The sequence below is a fragment of the Pinus tabuliformis genome, chromosome 6 (genome assembly GCF_031772625.1).
Source record: "Pinus tabuliformis cultivar Carrire ecotype Pingquan chromosome 6, CPIR1, whole genome shotgun sequence".
Classification (NCBI taxonomy): Eukaryota; Viridiplantae; Streptophyta; class Pinopsida; order Pinales; family Pinaceae; genus Pinus; species Pinus tabuliformis.
In genome coordinates, this window is record NC_142292.1 from 1993768130 (window position 1) to 1993793597 (window position 25468).

The following is a 25468-nucleotide window of genomic DNA, read 5'->3' on the forward strand; positions in this document are numbered from 1 at the left end:
TGAAATTGATCGATTTCGTAGCTGTCGAGTTCTTGTTTCTATAACTGCTTCCGGTTCCAATATAATTTTTCCTTCCTCGTCAAGTTCTGGCAATATTGTTTGAACTGGGAGCTTGTCGCCTATAACCTTCTTTAAGCATGAAACATGGAAAACTGGGTGCAATCGAGAAGCTGCAGGAAGCTCCAATTTGTATGCCATAGTACCAATCTTTTGCAACACCTTGTACGGACCATAATACTTTGGTGATAATTTATTATCCTTCTTAGCTTGCTTGAGGGACATTTGCTTATATGGTTGTAGCCGTAGGAATACCCAATCACCTACATCAAAACTTCTTTCACTGCGATGTTGATCTGCCTGTTGTTTCATTCTATTCTGTGCCAACACGAGGTTATCCTTTAAGAGTTGGAGGACTTGTTGTTGATGTTCGATGTGATGTTCCACTGCCTGAACCTTAGAATTTTCTCTTAAATATGATGTGATGGATGGTGGTTGATACCCATAAAGTGCCATAAATGGGGTCATTTTTGTTGCTGTATGAAAGGAAGTGTTATACCACCATTCAGCCAGAGGCAACCATTTGACCCATTGTGTCTGTTTATCAGATACAAAGCAACGAAGATATCCTTCCAAACATTTGTTTACTATCTCAGTTGCCCATCAGATTGAGGATGATAAGATGAGCTATGAGCTAACTGAGTACCAAGACAAGAAAATAATTATGTCCAAAAATTTCCAGTGAAAATGGGATCTCTGTCACTTACAATAATCTTTGGGTTTCCATGTAGCTTTTGAATTGTTTCCATAAATGCAGTAGAAACTGTACTGGCTTTAAATGGATGTGATAATGCACAAAAGTGTGCATACTTGGTAAGTCTGTCAACTACCACCATGATGACACTCTTTCCCTCAGACTTGGGTAAACCTGTGATAAAATCCATTGATACCTCCTCCCAACGTTGGCTTGGAATGGATAAAGGTTGTAATAGACCCGGTGTCTTAATTGTTTCAACTTTATTTTGTTGGCAAACCAAACATTCTGCCACAAACTTTTGAATATCTGATTTAAGGCCATCCCAAAAAAATTCCTTCTTAACCCTGTGGTAAGTTTTTAAAAATCCTGAGTGCCCTCCTAAGGGAGAAGTGTGCAATTCCATAAGAATCTTTTGTTTTAGCTGGGAATTCTTACAGAGGTATAAGCGATCTTTGTACCATAACGAATCATTTTTCCAGCTAAATGTATCAGACGTACTGGAATCTTGTTGTAGCTTTCGAATAAGTGCCCACACTTCTTCGTCATTCTTCCATTCCTCCCTTGCTTCATTTATCCAATCTGGTTGGATAATAGAAATGGCGCACAACAATGCTTCCACATCCTCATCCTTTCTTGAGAGTGCATCTGCCACCACATTTTGCTTCCCTTTTTTGTAGATGATTTCAAAGTCATAACCCAACATCTTTGTGACCCACTTTTGTTGCTCTTCAGAGGATAATCTTTGTTCTAAAAAGTATTTAAGGCTATCATGATCCGTTTTTACCTTGAAGTGTCTTCCCATTAGGTAGGGTCGCCATTTCTTAAGTGCATGGAGTATTGCCAACATTTCCTTCTCATAAATAGCTTTGCTTAAAAACTTTCCCTTGATTGGACGACTTTCAAAAGCAATGGGTCTTTCATCTTGCATTAGAACAACACCAATTCCATTTCCTGAAGCATCACATTCCACAATAAAGGTTTTTGTGAAGTCCGGTGTAGCTAAGACCGGTGCTTGGCACATTGCCTCTTTAAGATGTTCAAAGGCCTTTGTTGCTTTCAGAGTCCATGAAAATGCATCTTTCTTCAATAATGTTGTTAGAGGTGCTGCTATTCTCCCATAATTCTTAACAAACTTGCGATAATACCCTGTCAACCCAAGAAATCCTCGCAGATGCTTTATGGATGTGGGGATTTTCCATTCCTTAATGGCTTTAATTTTGCTAGGGTCTACCTTAACTCCTTCATGAGATACAATATGACCCAAATATTCCACCTCCTGGACTCCAAAGAAACATTTGGATCTTTTGGCATATAATTGTTTCTCCTCCAATAGTTGTAGCACCCTGTCAACATGTTCAACATGATCCTTCCAAGACTTGCTGTAGATTAGTATATCATCAAAAAATACTAACACAAATTTTCTAAGGAATGGTTTGAAAATTGAATTCATCAAACCTTGAAATGTTGAAGGTGCATTGGTAAGGCCAAAAGGCATGACCAAAAATTCATAATGACCCTCATGAGTTCTAAATGCCGTTTTCGGAATGTCTTCAATCTTCATTCTGATTTGATGATATCCTGAACGAAGATCCAACTTGGTGAAGTAAATTGATCCATGCAATTCATCCAGTAATTCATCAATGACAGGAATGGGGAACTTATCTTTAATAGTGAGCTTGTTGAGCTCCCTATAATCCGGACACATGCGCCATGATCCATCCTTCTTGTGCACCAATACTACTGGAGCTGAGAAAGAACTTTGACTCGGTTGAATTATACCAGCCTCTAGCATTTCTGCAACCATACGTTCAATTTCACTTTTTTGGACATAGGGATATCTGTACGGCCTGATGTTTGGAGGAACACTTCCTGGAATCAGATGAATAGCATGATCATGATCACGCATAGGTGGGAGACCTTTGGGAGTCTCAAATACCTTGGAATGATTGTCCAGGACTTTTTGGAGATCTGGAGAAATAGATGATTCCAATGTGGAAACATCTAGCGAACATAATTGTGCAATTACACCCCTTTGCTCCTTTTTTAGAAGCTTTGTCATACCATTAGAGCTGATTATCTTTCCTGGTTTCCCTGCAATACCCCTTAATTCAACTTCCTTTCCTTCCGTAGAAAATTTGATGAAAAGTTCTTGAAAATTAAAAGCTATTGTACCCAAGGATTGTAGCCATTGGACTCCTAGTACAACATCAGCACCTCCCATTGGAATGGAAAGCATTGGGCTAGTCAATACATATTCTCCCATGGATAGCTTGATATTATGGCACTTTCCAGAGCAATTTATTGTTCCTCCATTTGCAATCATCACTTGACACTCTGGTGCTGGATATAGGAAGCAATTCAATTCTTTTGCTACCCTACAATGAATAAAATTGTGGGTGCTTCCTGAATCAATCAACACTATCACTTTTTTCTTCTTGATTTGTCCTTCTATCTTGATGGTTTGAGGAGTGGTAATTCCCGCCAATGCATTACAAGATATGGTCGGATTTATTTGTTCTTCATCTAGGCTTTGTTCCTGGAGTATATCCTCTTCTTTTGACCTTTCTTGCTCCTTTTCTTCTTCCTCTTCACAATCTATGTAGAATAATTTCTTCTCAGCACACTTATGACCTTTAGTGTATTTGCTATCACAACTATAACAAAGCCCTTTTGCTCTTTTTTCTTCCAATTGTTGTGGTGTCAACCTTATAGGTTGTGGAAGACTAGGGGCAACAACACTTCCGTCTTTATAGTTGTGAGTGGTATGCTTCCTGGTTGCCATAATTTTGCTTTCCATTTTTCTTGCTAACCTGAATGCCTTCTCTAATGAATCAGGTTTCCAAAGGCGAACATCATGTTGGATATTATCCTTTAAAGACCCTATGAACACATCAATCCTATGCTCCTCTGGAATATCTTTTACCCTTATGTTCAATTTTTGGAACTCCTCAATGTGCTCCATTATTGAACCCTTTTGTTTGAGACTTATCAATTGGCTAAAAAAAGTGTTGCTTTTTGTATCCTCATAATGTGCTATCAATTCTTCCGTAAAAATTGCCCAAGTGATAAATTGTTTACGAGAGCAAAGCCATTGATACCATACAAACTGATTTGGTTCCAAATATAAAGTTGCCATACGTACCTTTTGTGTGTTTTGCACATTATTGAGATCGAAGAATTGCTCCATCTGTAATATCCATGTGGCGGGATCCTTGCCATCAAACTTCCTCATATCGATTTTTGGAATATGGTGGGTCTTTGATCCAACATTAGAGTCTATGGAATCATGATTAACATTTCTTTTGTTCACATCATGAGTTTCCTTTACAACCTTTTCACCATTAGTAAGTATTTCTTGTAGAAAATTTGTCAAATCTGTCTTCAAATCTTCCATGTCTGTCTTCAAATCTGTCCTCAAATCTATCTTCAGATCATCCATCTTAGCTTCCATGCCCTTTATCTTAGATTCCACGCCATTTATCTTAGCATCTGTTAGCTTTTGTGAGCGTGACATTTGTTGCACTTGTTCTTGTAATTTTGATATATCATGTAGCATTTCTTCCTCTTCTTCATGAGTCATGCTAGAGCTTTCAGGTTCCTTACTAGGTGTTTGCATTTTCTTTCCTCGGGGCATCAGTTACTGATAATAATGTTTTACTATGCCCTTTGAATTCCTTCAAACCAAGCTTATGCAAAAATAAAAATAAAAAAACTACACATTTTTTTTACTTTGTAGAAGCTTGATATTGAATCTGATGTATCTCTGTAATTTCGAATCATCCAGTTCTGAAATTGTGACCTGTAGTAGCCTTCTATGTCCTCTTTCCAATGCCACTAGTCTGATACAAATTGGATTCTCCAAGAAAGAGTTATGGACAATCTCCCGCAGTGACCTGATTATAGACTAGTTCAGTAGAACGAACTTGTATGAAGTGCCACGTGTCACTGTTTCAACCTTTGACTCTGAAAAATATATAAAAGAAAACTACAGTCCGTCCTCTTTCTGTACCTTCTTATGAAATTTCAATCCGATGCTCAGAAAGAAAGTTATGACGATTTTCCTCAGGTCACCTGTTTTGAGTGTAATTCAGGAGTCTGCAAAAAGACCAACTTTCTCAGATCATATCTCCGAAAATATCACGCGAAAAGCTCTGAAATTCGGACCCAAGGTTCAGCGCGATTTTTTCTCAAATGAGTTTTTTTTGCGACTTCTGAAACGTCACAGAAAAAAAGTTATAGCGAAAATGCCACGATGACCTGTTTGGAGCAGCGAAACCCTAGAATCCAAAGCTCTGATACCAAATGTTATGGAAACCAGCTCACAAAAAGATAGAAAAGAGAGATCCACGCCTTAGAATTCAGCCTCTTCGAGGGGGCAACCTCCTTTACATTACATAAATGAACAATTCTTGGATGATTCAAATGACAAAACTTCCTTTCTATATATAGGAGTCTAAGGAGTCACAATATAATCCAGCCGACCTAACAATAATAATATAAAGCCACAAAAATAACAATAGAGGGATTCTATGGGCACATTAATAACAATATGTGGGCAATGGGGGCACAACAATATAAATAAGGGGTATAACTACAATAGTAATGGGGTAATCACTAGTATTATAGGGACCCAACAATGATATATGGAACAAGAATGCAAACACTAATAATAATCTAGTTAGGATTATGTTTTTAGATTTGGTCATAAACTTCAGACTTCTTATTTTATTGAAAGATGGTATATATGTTGATAATAAATTTGAAGACTCTTCTATTAAAAGATGATATATAGGTTGATAATAAATTTAAAGACTCTCCTTCTATTGTAGTAGTCTGGTTTCAGTAACAAATCAATAACAAAACAAATACAATGATATATATATTTTAATTATATTAATAAAAAATAAATTTAAAAATAAATTAACCTAAAAAAACATTTAAAATATATATGATACGGAGGAATGCATTATCACCTTAAAATTGAGAGAAAATAACCTTGATACATGCCTTCTGGTCATTCTAGTAACCATTCAAATCAAATGAGAGTCCTAGTATTCATGGTACGTGCCTTATAATTTTGATGTTTGTTCAAATTATCTTCTTAAAAACATTCTGAATCTTAATGGCAGCTATTGAGTGAATCTCAATTTCATTATGAGGAAAAGTAATGCAAAAGGCAGAGCATTGTATAGTGAATGTTTGTTTGAATATATTTCGGCTCTTTCATACATCCAATTTCCTGGTAAAGTTCAAATTTTATTAACACGATTTGGGTTTATTTTGTGTTAGTGGGAAAAATAATTATTATCATTCTCACCAGAATTTAAATAGAAATTATTATTTATATTTGTATTCACTGTTAACATTAAAATATAAATTTTTTTATTCATTATTTAACAATTTTTTTTTTTTTTTAATTAATATAAAATTATTTTAATGGAAGTGGATATTGACATATATTTTTTTCACGAATATTTTGAAAGTCATTAAGTGTCATTATTTAACAACTTTTTTATTTATTTTAAAATTAATATAAAATTATTTTAATGAAAGTGGATATTGGAATATATTTTTTTCATGAATATTTATAAAGTCACTGAGTGTCATTATTTAACAAATTTTTTAGATTGATATAAAATTATTTTAATGGAAGTGGATATTGAAATATATTTTTTTCATAAATATTTTTAAAGTCACTAAGTGTCAAGTTCATGTTGACATCTCTCAAACTAATTGTAAAAAACACCTTTCAATGTACTAATAAATTTTGTGCTTCCAATTACTCAATGATGATAATGATTATTAATATTAATTGGAACCATGTAAGAAGATATAAGATATTACTTTGATATTTTTAGAATTTTATTTGTATGTTTAGAAAAGCATTAAGAAAAGTCATAATAACATGTATTTCGAAATTGAGTTTTCATTTGAGTGTATTGATGACAGATTTTTGCATCCTAAGATGTTTTGAGAATTGTCCAATGCAAAATTTCACTATGAAATTCATAGAAGTTGGTTTGCATGTTAGTGTATTGATGACAAATTTTTGCATCCCAAGATGTTCTGAGAATTATCCAATGCACACTTGCACTATGAAGCTAACAGAGGTTGAATTCTAGTTTAGCATTGTTGATTTTTTTTGCTAATAAAAACTCAAAAATACTTTTTTATCATTTAAATTAGAGTTGACCACTTCCTTGTAGTATACCCAAGAACCTATAAAACCATGGGTATGAAAGGAGACCATCTAGTTAATGTAAATTATAACAATATAAATTTATTTTCATTTTGTTTTATTAAAAAATTAAAAAATGAGAAATAATGTTTTTAATGAAGAGGAGGTTTAAAATTGAATTTCATGAAATATAATATTTTATTATCAAGTGATTGTGTAAGCAAACTGTGAAATAATATTTAAAAAAAATGATACAAATCCAGAACAAAAAAAATCAACTCAATTCAAATTACATATTTGTAATTTTCAGATAGGCCAAAGGGAACTAGAGTAGTTCCCAGTGTAAAGGTGCATCGATTAATCTAACAACTTGTGGATATACATGTTGCATATCTACGTTTAACCTGAATCACATATCTACGTGATATTCTATCAATTTGATATAATATGATAATCACATATATATACATTTCACTTTTCACAAACTAACTGTAACGAAGTATTCCCTCGCAAGAACCTTTCATAATGACCCACTTAGAGTTCGAGAAGAGATGAAGATTTTTCTTCTCCCCTAATATTTGGCTTACTCCTGGGACTTGACTATCGTTGAGAAGATTGTTTATCCCTGCGACATTACTTCCCCTCATGCCAGGTCTTTATTATCTACTTGATTACAGGTTGCGATGCTAGACTGGGTGGGCTTGAATACTACTTGGCCACTCCACTTGACTTCGCTAATCCCATAGTTGAAATAGGCTACTGGGATCCAATATGCTGATCCAATAACTTTAGAAGTGTTACGATATCGCTAATTCATATTTGATCACGGGGAAGTCCTTTCTTTACTATTTCTTTCATTACCAACCTGCCTTCCTATTGATTATAATTGGGCAGAATATAAGGAAGCGCTCTTTGGCATGCCTAACTATCTAATCTGTTGACAAGATGGCATTGACTGCCCTCACCTTTCTGACATCAGGTGAGCCCTTCGTCCTAACTTTCTTGAAGGGCTAAAGCATGTTGGCATCCTATCCGTTGAATGGAGAGTAAGATTCGTCCAATGGGCAGATACATTCATTGAACATGAAGTATAAAGATCTATCTATGGATAAGAAATAAGAGTCAAGGTCTCCACTCCTCCTTTGAGATCAAATTGAAAGCTCGCAGCAAGATTTCGAGCAAGAAGGGATGGACTAAATTAAACAAGATGGTTGGATCGTAATCCCCATGGGAGAATCGAGTGGAAAATCCAGGCTCGTAGAGCAAGTGCAGTAAGCGATAGCGAACACACCTAACACCAACGACGATCACAACGACAGCGACATTGATAGCAAATTTAAAGACATCGATACATATAGATTCCAAGTTATGTATTGGGCAATAGGTATCGCTCGACATGGCTAGCAACTTGGCATTGGAAGCCATTTTAATGATTGCATTTTTTTAATGTGATACATTTTGAAACAAAAATCAACTCAATTCAAATCACATAAATCTAAATTCTCAAAAAATTTAAAACTCACATGTTTTAACCTGAAATTCCGTGATCGTTTCACATCCCGGCATTGTAGGCAAATGTGAGGAGATTGCTAATAAACAACAACACCAGAGGCCAGTAATCAACAAAGGCCCTCATCCGAAATACCTTGTTTTTCATCTCCCGATATTCGCAGGTTGGTTTTCCAATTACACTCGTAGTTAGTAGTATTGTAGTCGAATAAACAATATTATATAAGCCATCCTATCTTACTTTGAAAATATTTGAAAGTTAGCTTTTTGGAATGATCATTTGATTATCACGAATATCAACATATTCTAAGAGCAAAGCATCTCAATACATGGAAAAGAACGTTATATAACTTATACTACAGAGCTTATCTGGCACCGAAATCTCAGAATATTTGTACTTATTTCTAAACAAAAATTACGTCCTAAATATGAACTATATCTTTCTCTCTCGAAGAAATCGATTAGTAAACTCCATGATTCTGCCTCGTTTGCCATTAATGAACTCCATCATTCTGCTTGCGTGCTTATAAGAACATATCTATACATATTTGTGTTCTCGTTGTTTCTTTTCTTTGCTGAAACCCGCCATGGAGGAGCGATGTTCATAGGTTATAATTATTATTTTAAAGATCAACAAGTTGAACACTTACACAAATCAAGATTTGGTTGACAATTAAAAAAGTGAGATCTAAGGGTGGGAGAACTTTCAATCGTCTAAAATGTATCTGATGGCAGAAAAGAGTGCAAAGTGGTAATTGAAAGAGTTCTTCTCAAAGGGAAATGCCTTATGATGTAATAAATTTAGTTGTTTGTTTTTCTAAAATTAATTTAGTTGTTAAGTTGAACTTTCTCAAGTTTTGAATTTAAAACTTCATTATTCTTATTTTTACAAAGGGGATAAAATTATTTTTTCTAATTATAAAAATATTGTAATTATTCTCATATTAGTGAAGTTTTATGGAAGTATTAAAGATAAGTATATGGTTTAAAAGTCTTGGAAAAAATATAAAGGACAAGTTGACTTTAGGGGGTATCATTCAATTGTGTCTTATTACATTGAAGATTGTAAGGCAACAAAATTGGAAACCAAATTCAACTGTATATTAACAATTGATCTCACAGAATGATGAACATATGTACATGTAAATACATAAAGAAAGTGTTGATTCGATTTTCAGGTCTTTTTGGACACTTAACAACTAATTACCATAATACACACTAACTCAAACTTAATTCCAAGGATTATGTGTCTAACATTCTCCCTTAATCCAAAGGATGTATAAAAGAGAATGAGAGCTAAAAAAGCTGAATGTCTCTAAAAAATGGTTTCAAAGGATGACCAAAAACCAAAGACGATGGTTTTCAAAAGAAAAACACAAACGATACAAAAATGTGGGAGAACTTAAGGTCTCAACCAACACCAACTCTGGAACTTTCATAGTAGTTCTCAAAACAACAAAAAATGTGGTTTTAAGGAGATTACTAACTTTGGAACCATCAATGTAGTTCCTCGCACAATTTTGAATTTGGAAGTGCCCGTTCACAAACAACTCATTCAACAAAAATTGAAGTCTCTATGCCTACAATTCTAGCTCTAACTAGTACAGGTTGTGGCTTAGGCTCACTTGTGGAGTAGAGTAGAGTAGTTAGGCATAGGGTACTAAACCAAAAGAAGAAGAAAGTAATACATAAAATAATATGCATTTTTTAATTCACAAACAACTCATTCAGCAAAAACTGAAGTCTCTTTGCCTACAATTCTAGCTCTAACTGGTAAAGGTTGTGGCTCAGGCTCACTTGTGGAGTAGAGTAGAGTAGTTAGGGATAGGGTGTTGTATAACCCAAAAGAGGAACAAAGTAATACATAAAATAATATGCGTTTTTGAAAATTATATTAAAAAAAAGACTATTTAGTTATGGTATATGTTAATAAATGGATTTGGAGTATGTTTTAATTTTTTTTTCCAAGAGTTTGTTTTCTTTTGACTTAAGGAAACATGTTAAAAATCCAGGACTCAGAGGTATCTAGCAGGAGTGAAAGCTTACCCCTTACGAACCACTAACTAGTAATTCCAAGTGGTGTGGTTTTTCTTGAATAATGGAGATGAGTGAGCTTGTATTCACAAATAACAAACAATAATGGTTGTCCTCACTACTAGTTTGACAATTGACTTATATAGGTTTTCCCACTGTGTGAAAAAATGATCCAAAATGGATTTTGGATAGACTCCTAAGTCTAAGTGTTCCTCACAGAGGAAAAATGAAAGTCCAAGGAAGTTCCTGGAATTAGCCCCATTGCAGAGATCGTCTCATTCTGAATCTACTGCAACTTGAATGGGCAAAAATGGACTTAGGATGCAAAAGTTATGGCAGAAAGAAGATGCCCTTGCTTATTTGGAAAAAGAGGCAAATCTTCAAAAAAATGGCCTAAAAGGCTTTATGAAGAAAATCGCATCAGAGGAGGTCCAAGGCGGACTTAAGCGGAAAGGGGAAGCACCCTCGATCGTCGATCCCCGACATATCGGGTTAGAGGCGGGCATAGGCATATAATATGAGCAAAAGACCCGGGCCGATGCGACACTAAGATCACCGATCGACGGATTGGCATCAGCAAGGGCATGAAACATAAGGAAAGGACCGGGTTGATGCGATATCGTGATCGCTGATATCGGCGGATCGCAATCGATGATACCATATGGAAAGACCTCGAGCCCATGCGATACGCGATTGCGATCAATTGCATCGCAATATCGCGTCAGAGTCATACGACGGAGCGGGGCTACACACACACACACACACACACACACACATATGCATCGATGCGATGCGACTGGACCCGAAAGGGTTATGGATTTCTCTGCATAGGTATTTAAAGTCCACCATAAAGCCTTTTGTTGGATTTTCAAAGGTTTTAATGTATTTTTCAAATACAAAGGGAAAGCCACGGAACGAGCATTTGCGACATGCGATAGCGATTTAAAAGGCAGACTTGATGGAATATAAGGCAGGATTCTATAATTTGTGAAATTCGGAAATTCAAATTTTTCTGTGAATTAACGTTTTTCGGTGTAAAAACCAAAATACAAAGGAACGACGCCTGAAGCAATATTATGGACCCGAAGGGGAATTCTAAGCCCGATTGCATAGATTTTGAGTTCCGTAAAGGCGGATTTCGAGTAGGCCTCAAGCGGTAAATGGTTTTGGGCTTGCTCCGCTCGATTCCATAGACTGGTCGACTCGTGGTTGGCAGAGGAGAGAGGAAAACCGCCTTTTTGGGCAGGTAACCTTCGTACTCCTAAGTCGCCCGAAATTGCATGATGACCATTGGATCGGAGAACACCGAGATCGACAATGGAGATTACGACAATAGCCAAAGGCGGACCCGATATGGTTATAGAGCGGATTTAAGGGATTTTCAAGTCCGATAAAAGACGTTTATGCAAAATTTTCAGCGTTTCCGGTGTATTTCTTTGTGTAAATAGAGAAATGATATCTTTGGGATTTCAACGCACTAGTGGCCTTTTCCGTTGCAAAACAGGTGGCCACCATACCTTGGGACATTAGCAATGATTGTTAAACGCTCCAGAAGGAAGATGAAGGGACGACGACTGGGAGCTAGAGAGCTAGAGAGCTAAAACGAACAGACAAGCGCCAATAGGCTTAAAAGCTGTTCAATGACAGAGACAGAGGGCTTGCTGAGTCTGAGAGCACGATTGAGAGGTATAAGAAGGCAGTGCAGAGAGCTGAAGGGGCGAGAAAGCCTGAGAGTGCGATTGACAGGCAACAAAGCTGCAACAAGGTCGCTGGAAGGTTGTCGAGGATCGCTTGGAGGTCAAGCGGATCACAGAGGCACGCAGAGGCCGAGAGACAGCTGAGAAGCTAGAGCCAAAGAGCCGAGAGCCTAAGAGCTAGCGCGAGAGCCTAAGAGCCAAAGCCAGAGCAAGAAGGCCGAGAGCTTCAGAGCCGGGGACAGAATGGCATTCTAAACCCATTGTTTCTGTGTTAAACCATGGACTTGAGCCAGAGAGCTTGTAAGAAGATTGCTGCCATAATCCTAGAGAGTCTAGTTGAGTTGATTAGAGCTCAAGGAGATGTAGCCCAAGAGTTTTGGATGAACTCCTCATTAAATTGTTGTCTTATGTGTGTTGTTTTATTGCTACATTTTGTCTGCCACTTTAGTTGCTGTTATATCAGTTCAATCAAATAGACTTAAAACACATAAACAATCAACCATAAACATAAGCATACACCTTATTTCAAGCACATATTCAATTCCACATTGGTTAATCATAAAGACTGGGAACATTTAAGCTTTGGAAGTGGGAGAGGTCTTTGTAAGTTAGACAAAGAGCCTAAGTGACCCATTTATTTTTTTTCAAATACTTCTTTAAAGAGGTCAGATTCATCGATGAGGAGTGATGGCTTTTCATCCCCCAAATTGATTTTTGGTTAATGTTTTACTTTAAAGTTATGGTGAACCATATTTGGATTAAATTTTTCGATTAAAATAAGTTTCTCATCATCACTTTGTAATTATGTTTAAAGATTTCAGAGAATGGTTTTTATAAATAGATAAAATTTTGAAGTATCCAAAACCATGTTACTATTTTATCTTTTTATAATCAAAATTGCAATTAGAATGTTTAACTTTATATGAAGTGGCGAAAATATTAAATATATATTATTGAAAAACATCTTTAATCACTTTTTAAAATAAAATTGTAAAACACAAGGAAAAAAAAAATATTTACAAAGTTTTAAGAAATAATTAACTTGCCTGTGCTACATAGCAAATTGGATTAAAGAACTTTATTTATTGATTGAAGAATATATATATATATATAATTTATGTTTTTAAGAGTGAATTGAAGACCAAATTATTATTTTTTTAAAATGATGTTTGCTTCTTTTATTATTATTAATTTTTAAATAATTTTTTTTTATTAATTAAAAAATAAATATTGAAAAGATCTATTATAACGTCTGTCTAAAATTATTTATATATTCTTTTTCACAAAAAAATAAACATGTTGTTTTCCAATCTTTTTTTCTACTTCTTCCATCAATAAAAATTATTATATATCTTTTTATTTACACAATGTTTCCTCTTTTAATTGTCAATCTATTATCGACTAAGGTGTTGGCTTAGCCAACCTTCCCCATTGTCCAAGGATGGAATTATTGTTTTTGTATTTTCATTTTCTAATGTTTTGTCCTTATAAAATTATATACACATAAAAAGGGGTTGATATTATATAGGTGGTGGACACATAAAATCAAGCCTCGACTAAGGTGTTGGCTTAGCCAACCTTGCCCATTGTCCAAGGATGGAATTATTGTTTTTGTATTTTCATTACCTAATGTTTTGTCCTTATAAAATTATATACACATAAAAAGGGTTGATATTATATAGGTGGTGGACACATAAAACCAAGCTTTCATGTTTTGTTTGCAATAATTTAATTTAATTTTTTTAACCACATGGTGAATTGGTCACTGCCAGTCTTAATCTATGGGAGACCTAGGATCAATCCTCATAGCTGCCTCTATAACACCAGGAGTACATCCAACTACAACATCAGGAGTACATCCAACTGCCTGCAAGTCGATATACTAAGATCCTATGATTTTGATGTTTTGTTCACAATGATTTTTTTTTTTTTTTTTAACCACATGGTGTATCGGTAATTGCTAGTCCTAATCTATGGGAGACCCAAGATCAATTCTCGTAGCTGTCTCTATAACACCAGGGGTACATCCAACTCCCTGCAGGTCGATATACTAAGATCCTATGATTTTAGCAAGAGCTAGACTCACGCACCGCCAAAACGGGATTGGGGAATCTGCCTCTTTAACTATCACCACAGGGACTCCCTGCAGGTCGATATACTAAGATCCTATGATTTTAGCAAGAGCTAGACTCACGCACCGCCAAAACAGGATTGGGAAATCTGCCTCTTTAACTATCACCACAGGGACAGTGTACTCAATGAGATTTGAACTTCGCAATGATTTAATGACCTTGGAAGTTTCAACATGTATAGAGGGTTCTAGACCCCTTTGAGGGCTTTTCATGGCTACCCTATGCATTCGTGGAGGCCTCACAGCCTGCGGCCCATGTGATATGTTACATTTGGAAGTATTATCCACAACTTGATCCACTCGTTGACATGTGGAAATCTCGACGACAGGGATCGCTAAGGGTTTAATCTACGATGATTATGACTCTGACTTAGTTACCTACCCACGAATACTGATGCTTTGGCCTCATTTGCAATTGCACCAGTTTTGGAAACACGATCTGCAATCGGTGAATTAAGATGGCAAACTAGGGTTTTTCCTCACATAGTAAAGATTTGCATAATGAATTATTTTCCAGTCTTGCTGCTATCGCCGATGGAAGAGAATTTTACTTAAGACTGAGGCAGGGTTTCACATCCAGGTTTGAAATCGACCCATATCTCTATTCTTTTAACTTCTTTTTTTACGTATATAACCCTCTATAACTACTTCTAAGATTTTGGGTATTTTCATCGGCTAGATTGTTTATTTCTCAGCTTAATGATATGTAATTGAATGTGTAGGTCAAACCTTGGAATTTCATCAGGATTTTGGTTATGTCCACTGTTTTCTCCATAATTCTTAGCATTGACACTCCATTATTATGGATTTCACAAGGTAACATTCTTAAGAATCTAGTCCTAATTTCAAACCCTAACTTGTCTTCTTTAAAAAGGGTCTCCCATTAATTGCATGCATATTCGAAATTGACATATTGTATTATGAAACAAAGTCTTAATGCAGAGATTTCTCCTCCCTTACCACTGGTAAAAATATTATAATTGTTTTGACAATTTTTTTCACATTGATTATAATAATTTCCTAAGGAATGTGAGGATTAACTGAGGAACTCTTCTTATTTTTCACAGGTTAGTCTCAACGGAGTTGGGGTCTTTGGTTTGGCATTTCTTGTATTAAATGCTCACAATTTCTCTTCCTTTCGCCACGGCTGCTACAGGGGATTATTTATCTTTATCTTTCACAGGTTATCAATGGCATAGACATGCCCAACTTTTCTGGCTCATATGCAAATCTCTTGATTTTAGGGTTTTACAGAGAGGGTCGTATCTAGCCAGAATTTCACTTATTTGAATGCATCCCTGTCTGGAAAGTTGCACTAAAAGTATTTGGGGAAAATTCCCATTTTCTGTATACAATTGTTATAATAATTGTATTTTACAATGGGTTTACCGTTCTATAAATTTCTAGATTTTCTCACTTTAAAGTTTGATATGTGGTCGATACCTGTGTTACCAAGAATGCAAACTTTCCTTGATTCATTTCTAGAATAGCATTGCATCTTGTTCTCTCGAAATTTACTGTGCATGTCAATGATACATGTGTACCTAGGTATGGTTTCTTTAACTTATGTATAATTTAAGGTCGAAGCCTGTAAGGTTGGGCAATACTTATTTCCTTGTGCAATTATTATGATTATTTTGGTGATAATGGCCTTACCATCCTCTTTATTTATCATGTATGCATACAAGATTTCTTTCACTACAATCTATGTATTGTTTTTGACAATATCTTCGTAGTAGCTCTGTAATTGGTATTTTGATATAATAGCCTCGGTACTAAGCCAAGGACCTGGAGGACACCTGTCATGGGGGACCATTACGAATTCTCTTTGTGCTTTCTTAATACATTTGCCCATGACTATTTGTCCCTTGGCCAATTGACAAGGTCCCTTGTCATGGCCTGCAACAACTAACTTGGGTATAACTGTCCTACTCTTTACTTGTCTGTGATAAGTTTTTATATTATAATAAATGCATATACCTTCAATATATACATACATATCTTTAACTTTCCTGTAGTTGTTAAAAGCATAGTCTAATTTTAGAAGTGTCTCATTTGTTTTCGAAACAAATGCTAACATTCTTCTACCTTAGCTCCATCTTTCTATTTTCTGTTCACACCCACTTCTGTATTGGTTGCCAGGGTTGGTCCTTGGTCAGGGTTCCTGTTCAAATCCTTAAACATAACCCTTTGTCCCGGTGCCACTAGATTTCCTACAATTATTTAGTCCAAATCCACACTTATATACACATTTTCATTAGAAGGAAACTAGCAAAAATTATCCATTCTTTTCTTTTACTCGAACACATATAGGAAACAATATGAGCTACTTTGATATTTCCTAAAACCTGTCATAGTTATAAACTGTAGAATGAATGTAATTAACACAGATTCATTTCCACGAAATTATATATACTTATCTAGGAAATACCTGAAAAAGGCTTCCCCGTTTATCCCAACCATGAACTTCACTTCTCTGTAGTTCCCCCGAGCTCTACACCATGAACTTCACTTCTCTGTAGTCCCCCCGAGCTCTACTCCTTTCTGTCAGAACAACAAATCAACAATTCATTTCTTACTTCATACCTCCTTAACCCTTAGCAGCAGCGTCCTGCTAATTTCTAGGTACATGTACGGTCTTTATCTCCCATTGTCCCTTTCTTTTTATGAAGAAAACTGTTATCTCTTGCAATCCTTTTTCAATCAGTTCCACCTCATGAAACTGTTATCTCTTGCAATCCTTTTTCAATCAGTTCCACCTCATGAATTTGATCTCCAGTCATGAATTTCATGGTGGTTTGTACAACCAACAGTTAAACAGTTCAATTTCTTGGTGGTTTTCGCAGCAAAAAGAGGATTCTTCTTCTTTTTGTTCCCGCCCCTTCTTGAGAATAACTTTATTCCAAAATTTTCCAGTTACTCCGACTTTTCAATCACATGTTCAATACAACAACCATAGAAATAAAATAAAGTTACTAGGGTATTACATCTCCCTTCCCACTTTGACTTTTCAACTACATGTTAAATACAACAGCCAATCATAAAAATGGTATTACATCTCCCTTCCCACTTTGACTTTTCAACCACATCCATAAAAATAAAATAAACTTTTCAACTACATGTTAAATACAACAGCCAATCATAAAAATGGTATTACATCTCCCTTCCCACTTTGACTTTTCAACCACATCCATAAAAATAAAATAAACTTTTCAACTACATGTTAAATACAACAGCCAATCATAAAAATGGTATTACATCTCCCTTCCCACTTTGACTTTTCAACCACATCCATAAAAATAAAATAAACTTACTAGGGTATTACATCTCCCTTCTCACTTTGACTTTTCAACCACATGTTCAATACAACAGGCACCACATGTTCAATACAACAGGCAGCTGAACAACAGCCAGCCATAAAAATAAACTTACTAGGGGTATTACATCTCCCTTGTTCCTTATTACATCTCCCTTTCCCTTAAAAAGGAACTAACAGAGGAACATTGTTAGTGGAAGGAGCTAACAGAGGAACATTGTTCCTTATTACATCCCCCTTCCCCTTAAAAAGGCCCTTCCCCTTAAAAAGGAACTAACAGAGGAACATTGTTAGTGGTGTTTTCATTCTTCTGTGTTAGTGGTGTTTTCATTTTTCCATTTTCCTTGAAACAATATAGGAAAAACTTCACTCATTTCATCATCCATTTCCCAAGTGGCATCCTGAGGAACAAAGTGCTTCTATTGCACTTTAACTAGGCGATCGTTCAATTCTGGAGTAAAACTCACTTTTCTTCCAAATTCATATTCAATACGAACTTATCTTGCACATTTATCTAATGGACACCCGACAAGGGTAAAAAATATCAATATAACCACTTCTAATGGACACCCAACAAGGGTCAAAAACATCACTATAACCACATTATTAATAATATCAATATAACCACTTCTAATGGACACCCAACAAGGGTCAAAAACATCACTATAACCACATTATTAATAGTAATTGACATCAAAAGATTATCTTGCACATTTATCTAATGGTCATTCCTGGTAATATGCAATTTATGAATTGACTTTACCGCACAGTCTAATTCCAATTTTATTCCATTCTTATACCATTCATACAATAATCATATTAGTTTTTAAGGAGTATTTACTTACCTTGCTACCCATGGTGCTCGTAGCTATACATAATGATATGTTACATTATACAACAATCATAATTTCACAATATCAAATATACATCAACCACACATTATTATTATGCAACATCGTAATTTCACAATATCAAATTTACATCTACCACACATTATCATAATTTCACAGTATCAAATCTACATCAACCACGCATTATTAGAATTTATGACAACTTCTTTTCCATTCCACTTTCATAGTGGTTATATCTTCTTTTTGTTCAAGTGGACTCAGTCATGTCCATTTTGATTATTCCGCCATCTTCTTCTGTTCTCTTTTCATCTTTTATTTTATGCATAGGGTTTGATCAAGGTTTTGCTTCTCGGGTTGAGTTCCCTCGTTGAGCTCTTCTAAAGTTAACTATTTCTCTTTCGCTTTGTATTTTCCACTTTCTTTCCTTACACCCAACAAACCATCAAGACCAAACCACAAAAACCACAAAAGACAAGACAAAGGAAACCACTTCACACTGTTTGGTGTAGGAGTCCCATCCAGAATACACCCTGGTTGTCAATGCAGTGGGTGTTACTGTTGTTCCTTGGCTGCAATGGCGCATAGAGTGATGTATGGTGACTTTGGTGGGAACAAGTGTGACTCTGTGGAAAATCATGTGCAATGCATGGAGGCTCTAATAACGAAGGGAAAATGAGTGAGTCCCTTAGAAGCTTGTAATAGTACGTAACTTGAAAGGAACACACGAGCATAAAAACATCACAAGCTAATCTACGAAATAGTTCACAAGTTAACAGTGATGGAATTAAACAACAATATCCATTCAACAAGATTTGTTCCAATGCGAATGAAATAATTCATAAGCATAAGTGTAAGTTAAATAACATACATTGCAAACATAACACGAATAATCTTACTATATTAACTACATATGCATGAAAACGTGCCGATTCCAATCTTTTATTAAGTGAAAGTTCCATTCACACATATGCTGTGCTGACTCTAATCTTTTATTAAGTGAAAGTTTCATTCACACATATACCATTGACAGACCACTAGCCCCAATAGTGGAACATGAAGTCAACACCTGCTCCTCCAAAGAAAGATACTCTCTCTATGCTATAGAGAATCCAAGGCCCTCACAAACTCCCAAGCTCTTGATTATAAGCCTAAATCTAGCTAAAAGCTTGGCTCCCCCAAAGCCCTTTACATGAGTTATGAGGGTATATTTATAACAAGAGGGAGTGACTCTTCAACTCCCCTTTGTAACTCTTGGAATTACCTCACGACTCTTGAATGTCTTTACAATGATTCATTATTTACATTGTGACTCTTCACATTTCAATATTGACACTTGGAATTCCAATTACAAATTAATTGCAAAATAATATTACAATTTACACTCGTACGCATATAAGACAAAATTGGCTAGAGCCAACTAGACAACCTAATAAGACAAAACATATCATGTTTGCGTTTGGGTAAACTCCAGCTCATAAACTTCCACTTGATGTTTCTCGGCTACATAGTGGTGCCAAGCTTGGTACTACGCAATGATATCCCCAAACTTTGCGATGGTGTCTAGCTGGAAGCAAACTCTAGCCTCCATGGCATCCAGGTACACTGACTTGGAACCAGTTTGTGTTTCCTTCTTGAGCAAGAGACACACCGTGTTGATTTGGACAGGGCCACCGATATACTTGTGCATACTCTATCTGTTTACTTCAAGATCTTCCTTGATGGTAACCTGTCTCCACTATTCTAAGTATTCATCTATCTCTTGCTTGACCTAGTTCTTGTGCTTGATATCTGTGAGTGAACCAAATGATGGGATCCCATGGGACTTCACTAAGAATTTCAGGCTGTTGTACAACCATGCATACAAGGGATGAATGCTACTAATGAATGAGGCGAGTTTTTTTGTTGTTTTGGATCAATATTCGAACTCTTGCTTTCTCCAAATCCAAAGAAGAGACAGTGCGATGGACCAGGGACAAGACTTTAACTGGGTTCCAGGTCACAGTTTGCAGCTCAGTTCAGGGATTTAGGCCGAGCAAGTGGTAACAAGTAAATCAATCACAGGGGTAGATCTAAGGAGGTTACTAGAGCCACCACAAGGGCAATTAGAGAGCTTGTAAATCGATTGTTCAGTGCATAAACAAAACCCGGAGATAGACTGAAGCAGCATTGATCTACTTTGCACTTGCATAGCAAACGCAGTTCGAAGGCTCGCTGGCTTGACTTTAGGCTCCGTCTTTAAGTCTATAAAGTAAACAAATGTAGACAAACAAACAATCTATTCATTCCCCAGCGGAGTCGCCATTTTGTTATCGGGAAATCTGTAGAAATTTTGAATAATTTAACACATATTCAATGGAGATTATCCTGATCATGTACTAATGCGGAAAACATACACAATACATAAGCTCCTCTACGTTGATCAAGAATATAGCAGCATCAATAACAATAAAACATCAAGAGCATTCACACATTAACACAGTATGTATCACGGGGAAAGCATCTCGCTAAAAACCCCACACTATCTGTATATTAATGATTGAGTCATGTAACATTACACAGCATAATACTTCTCACAAGTATCTCCACCTCTGTTACACACAATACAGCTCAGATCTGATCTCCAAATCTCTTCCACTGCTTGCTTGCCTCCACTGCTCAATACCTGCTCAAGAACTGATGAGAATTGCTTCCCAAACTCAATTTTCACCTGCAAAATAGTCACTCACTCTTTGTGGACGTGAGCAAAGGCTAAAATGCGGGCCAAATACGTGAGCAAACTCATTGGCATACTCAATCCTTTGATTGTGCAAGATCTAGTGCACAACTATAGTCACAACTGATAGCAATCTGATTCTCTACCACCTGTCCCTGTTGAACTGAACATGCACTGACATGCAACTGAGTTAACTGATGTATTCTTTAGTTGTATTATGAGTTAATAATTAGTTTAACAACTCATCATTAGTCTATCTGCAGTTAGACTAACTACAACCAGTTTAACTAAGTTAAACTGAACACAACTCCATCAACTGTACCTCCAGTCCACTAAACTCAACTCACTTGAGTTCTAACTGAAGTCATGCATGCAACAACTCAACTGACTCATAAGAAAAACGAATTTCCTTCTGACAGCTGCATGTGCCACTTCCGTAGCTCAAACTGAAGTGCTCCAAGAGAATAAGATTAAGTTTATAGTCCAAATATTATTGTGAGATAATAATATTTGACTTTTCTATTTTTGACAGCCAGTCTAAAAATAGACTTGATCACTCACACTGTGATCACTCACACTTTCATCAAAAATAGAAGTCCATCTATTTTCCCAACTTGATCAATCATCCATAAACATAGACATGATCCATATGTCTAAAAATAGACTTGCGCCAAAAATAGCCTGCGGGCCCACTTAGTGAAGGCGACTCTTTTCACTAAGCTCCATCATTTTGTTGCAATCTCAACACTCCCTCTCGACAAGATATGGATTATCAGCAACCCCTATCCTGCCTCGGTGGTACTCGAATTTGCTCCTGGTGAGAGCCTTCATCAGAATATCAACATCCTGATCCTCCGTTGGAATGTACGAAAGTAACATGATCCTCCGCTGCACACAATCTCTGATATGATGGTACCTGATGTCAATATGTTTAGATCTATCATGAAATACAGGATTAGCCGAGAGTTTAATGCAACTCTGGTTATCACAGTAAATCACAGTAGGATCCAAATGAGAACCGAATAAACCAACCAGGATCTTCCTCATCCATATAGCCTCGCATGCAGCCAAACTTGCTGCCATATACTCGGCCTCCGCTGAACTGAGTGCCACAGATCTCTGCTTCCTGCTGTACCAAGAAACTGCTGTCGATCCGATACTGAAGACCCCTCCTGATGTGCTCTTTCTGTCTGTTGGGCTCCCTGCCCAATCTGCATCCGTGAAGCCACATAGCTTCACCTCATCCTCCTGTCTGTACCAAGATCCATATCCCGATGTGCCTCTCAAGTAGCGCAATACATGCTTGCCCGCCTTCCAGAAGAGCTTGGTAGGCTTAACCATAGCTTGTGAAAGCTGGTTAACTGCATAGCATATATCAGGTCGTGTATTGACCAAATACATCAGCGACCCCACCAACTGTCGATAAACAGTGGCATCCACTTCTTTTCCCGAAGTGGCATCCTCCTTCCTCCAACCTCCAGGAAGAGGAGTATCAACAGGCTTGCAGCCATGCATGTTGAACTTCTCCAGTATCTCCCGAGCATACTTGCCCTGAGAAACAAACAGTCCACCACTGCGCTGCCATATTTCCATCCTAGGAAATAGTGAAGGAGGCCCAAATCCTTCATCTCAAACTCTGTAGCAAGATCCTTCTTGCATGACAGTATCAACAGCTCATCACCCGTTAGAATCAAATCATCAACATACAGTACAATGATAAGCAACTTACCCTCCACCACAATCTGGTATAGGTTCGGATCGCCTCGCTCTTGGAGAATCCAAGTCCTGTGAAATAGCTGTCTATCCGTGTGTACCAAGCACGTGGTGCTTGCTTCAACCCATACAGCGCTCTCTTGAGCCTGCACACATGCGACTCGCTGCTGAAGACTTCAAAGCCTTCGGGTTGCTCAATGTACACCTCCTCCTCAATGACTCCGTTGAGGAACGCAGTCTTCACATCCATCTGATGAATGTGCCATCCCATCTGCGCTGAGAGAGCAAGAATCGTCCGTATGGAAGAATACCTTGCGACAGGTGCAAAGGTCTCCTCATAATCGATCCCCTCAATCTGTGAAAAGCCTCGGGCAACAAATCTTGCCTTGTACTTCTCCACACTCCCGTCAGCTGCCTGCTTAACTTTGTAGATCCATCTCGAACCTACCACTGATTTCCCTTCCGGTCTAGGAACAATCTCCCATGCACTGTTTCTGACAATAGAATCATACTCTTCCACCATGGCGTCTACCCATGCGGGATCCTCCACAGCTTCCTCGAAAGAGGATGGCTCAGTCACAACACACTTGCTCATAAGAGCCATGTATCCAGTGTACCGATCAGGTGACTGTCTCTGCCTGCGTTGGGCTGTAGGTGGTCCTACAACTTTCTCTGCATCTTGAGCCAGTCGCTCAGCTTCTGTCAAGCGCTTTCGCCCTCTGATGGTTGGCGCTGCATGAGTGGTCTCTTCCACTCCATGAACCTCGTCCTGTGGCTGATCCACGTCCTGAAGCTCATCCTTAGGAACTAATAGCTCCTCATCTGCATGCAAGTGTAGCTCCCTCTCAAGCGAACACTTCATGGCTTTCTCCTCCTGAAATTTTATATCCTGTCGCACAACAGTTTTACCACTGTCTGGCAAATACACACGATAGTTGTGGGGCGTATCAGTGTACCCCACAAATATCCCAACCTCTGCAGTCGGCTCCAACTTCTTTCTAGCATCCTTCGTCACATGCATGTAAACGTTAGCACCAAAAATCCTCAAATGAGAAAGATCAGGCTTCTTACTAGAATAAGCCTCCTCGGGTGTACTCATGCCAAGTATCCTATGAGGACAACGGTTCTGCACATAAACTGCTGTATTGCATGCTTCCGCCCACAAGTGAAGGGGTAGGCCCTGATCATGCAACATTGCCCGTGCAGCACCCACAATCGTTCTGTTCTTCCGCTCAGCTACCCCGTTTTGCTGTGGGTTATGGGGAGCTATGAGCTCTCTACGAATCCCTTCTGCCTTGCAGAAATCCTTGAACTCGTCCGAGATGTATTCACCACCATTATCGCTCCTAAGAGCCTTCACCTTCTTCCCCGACTCCTTCTCGACCAGTGCTTTGAATTCACAGAACTTTGAATATGTCTCGCTCTTCTTCTGCATGAAGAAGATCCAGCACTTACGAGAGAAATCATCAACAAAAATCACATAATACCTGTGTTTTGCTGTCGAAGCAACTGAGAAAGGTCCACACACGTCTGTGTGAATTCTCTCAAGGATCGTCGTGGCGCGACTATCCTTCTCGTGAAAGGTGGCTTTCACAAACTTCCCCAAAGTACACCCCTTGCACTGATCTGACTGCGCAAGTGTGCCTTTAGGAAGCCCTGTAGTGATCTGCTGCAGTATCTTCAAGGCTCCATGGTGAAGGTGATCCAATCTCCTGTGCCACAACTCGCCATCATCCCGGCTCACCAATCCTTCTGCCTTGCCTGCCATTGCTGCGCATCCATCTACATGCAACTGATAAAGGTTCCTCACTCGAACCCCTATCTTCCGGGTCTCACTAGTTGTCTTGCTGCGCAGGAAGGCCTTTCCCTCGCTGAAAACAACATCATACCCCTTGTCTTCTAACATCGCCACTGAGATGAGATTCTTCTTCAATCCTGGAACATGCATGACTTCCTTCAATACAAAGGGTTTACCAGACTCCCTCTCAAAGGAAATGGTACCGATACCGGTCGCACTGTATCTACCATCATCGCCCATCTCGATGTGCACTCCAAGATCTTTGTCCTCTAGATCAGAGAACAAATCTCTATCTCCCGTCATGTGAAAAGACGCACCACTGTCCAGGAACCACACTGATCCCATCACACTTGAAACCAAGCATGCGATCAATGAAAAATCAAGCTCAAACTGAGAAGCTAAAGCCTCTCCCCCTGCAGATCCAGCAGCTTGCTTGTTCTTCTTCTTCTGCGGACAATTTGTGGCATAGTGTCCATGCTGGTGACAGTGAAAACACTTCACCTTGGACATATCCTGCTTCTTGCCTTTCGCACCAGACTGAGAAGCTTTCTTGCTCTTCCCTTTCTTTGCTTTGGCAGCCAAAGCACAATTCTCTTCATCAGATACCTTTGATGAAGATCCATTCTCACCTTTATTGTTACTGAGTTTATCCTTGAGCGCCAGGTCGCTCTTGCTTTGGAATAACAATAGCAATCCGTTGAAAGACATTTCAACAACACTGCTGCAAATTTGATTTCCACCAGCTCCAAACTCAACCGCTTCTGATCTAGAATT

The 25468-nt window shown here is 37.6% G+C and overlaps 1 long non-coding RNA gene across 1 annotated transcript; it reads left to right on the plus strand.

Moving 5' to 3' along the window:
- The first annotated feature begins 14631 nt into the window (after positions 1–14631).
- Positions 14632–15679, plus strand: LOC149267236 (uncharacterized). Its single transcript, XR_016253066.1, has 3 exons — positions 14632–14883; positions 15026–15119; positions 15371–15679. It is a non-coding gene; the product is annotated as an uncharacterized LOC149267236 (long non-coding RNA).
- Positions 15680–25468: the final 9789 nt, after the last annotated feature.